Source organism: Rhincodon typus, unplaced genomic scaffold (genome assembly GCF_021869965.1).
Source record: "Rhincodon typus isolate 14 unplaced genomic scaffold, sRhiTyp1.1 hic_rhity00008715, whole genome shotgun sequence".
Lineage (NCBI taxonomy): Eukaryota > Metazoa > Chordata > Chondrichthyes > Orectolobiformes > Rhincodontidae > Rhincodon > Rhincodon typus.
Window position 1 is genome coordinate 4,280 of NW_025974353.1, and position 1,287 is coordinate 5,566.

The window sequence follows — 1,287 nt, forward strand, 5'->3', positions numbered from 1 at the left end:
GTGTCGGTTTCTCAAGCATCTCAATCTCATTCTGCTTTGTCCCAGTATCAATTGTTTATAATCCATACTGCTCAAGTTTCTCCCCCTCAAATTTCTTGGGTCCTGGTGGCTTGAGTGGAACTGTTCACTATGTGCTACTTTGGTGTGTCTAACCAAAAATACCAGTGAACAAGTCTGACATTGAGAATAGCCCTTTTTAAAGCAGCTAGACCTGGGAAACTTGAGGAGAGAGCAGCAGAATTTGAAATATAAACTCAATTTGGAAATTAGTCACTCTGGGCGTCACCCAAGCTAAACGGCCAGGGAATTGACCACGCATAGATCTGGGCAATGATTTACATACTCCAGATTCAGAAGAGCCTTCAGATCTAAGAGTCTTATTTATTTTTTGTCCAAGTGATCCTTTTGGGAAGAGAATGACACAATTTTAAAACAAAACTGATACCATATTTTTACATCAATGTAGCTATTTCACTTCAGCACACCTTGCATCAATACATCATATGGAGGTGTTGCTTTGGTAAGCACTTTTTAAAATTTATATCTGCACTTTTTTTTCTTTCCTTGCAGAATTTATTCAGTTAGCCAAAAACTTTGAAGAATGTAGGAAAAAATGGCAAAAGACTGAATTGGAGCTTTCCCGTGCTACAGAGTGCCTAACAAAAGCTGAGACTGAGCGAAGTGCACTCGATGTCAAATTGAAGCATGCTCGTAACCAAGTTGATGTAGAAATGAAGCGTCGGCAGAAAGCAGAAACAGAGTGTGAAAGACTGGTATGTCTGATCTTAAAATTTCATTCTAAACCTGTGCTAAAAGCAGACTGGCTTATTCATCTCTATATGCGAAGCTGACCAGTAGATTAAGTAACCACCCTGTAATATTAAAGGACCTTTCCTCTTAACCAAATTACAACGTCTGCTTGATTTCTATTTGTCTTTCCCACATCCCACCCCTTGCTGTGATGTGACAACTTTTTTTTTCTACAAGCAGACTAATCTTTTGCAGACCAAAAACTACTTCTCTTTTTACTCACTGGATGAAGACCAATGTGCCCACCTTAAGCATTCATGGCCAAATTGTGATGAACCACTGGCACGGAAATAGATGGAATCTCCACTACATTCTCCAAACGCCTCTTGAAGTTGCAAATAGTGTGTTGCCAGTTGAATGTGTGCAGGCTGAATATTACTTGATCCAGATTTACTTGTAGGTGAACTGATGTATAGAAGCAAAGACTTAGCAATGTACTAAGACAAATAACACAACCTGAAAGAAGAATGCAACTAA

General features: G+C 39.1%; 1 long non-coding RNA gene across 1 annotated transcript in view; it reads left to right on the forward strand.

The window, feature by feature from the left end:
- LOC125482318 overlaps positions 1-803 on the forward strand; it is a 3,579-nt gene extending 2,776 nt beyond the window's left edge. Inside the window, exon 3 of the long non-coding RNA XR_007261606.1 lies at positions 571-803. This is a non-coding gene — a long non-coding RNA (uncharacterized LOC125482318). The remainder of the gene's footprint in view (positions 1-570) is intronic.
- Positions 804-1,287: the final 484 nt, after the last annotated feature.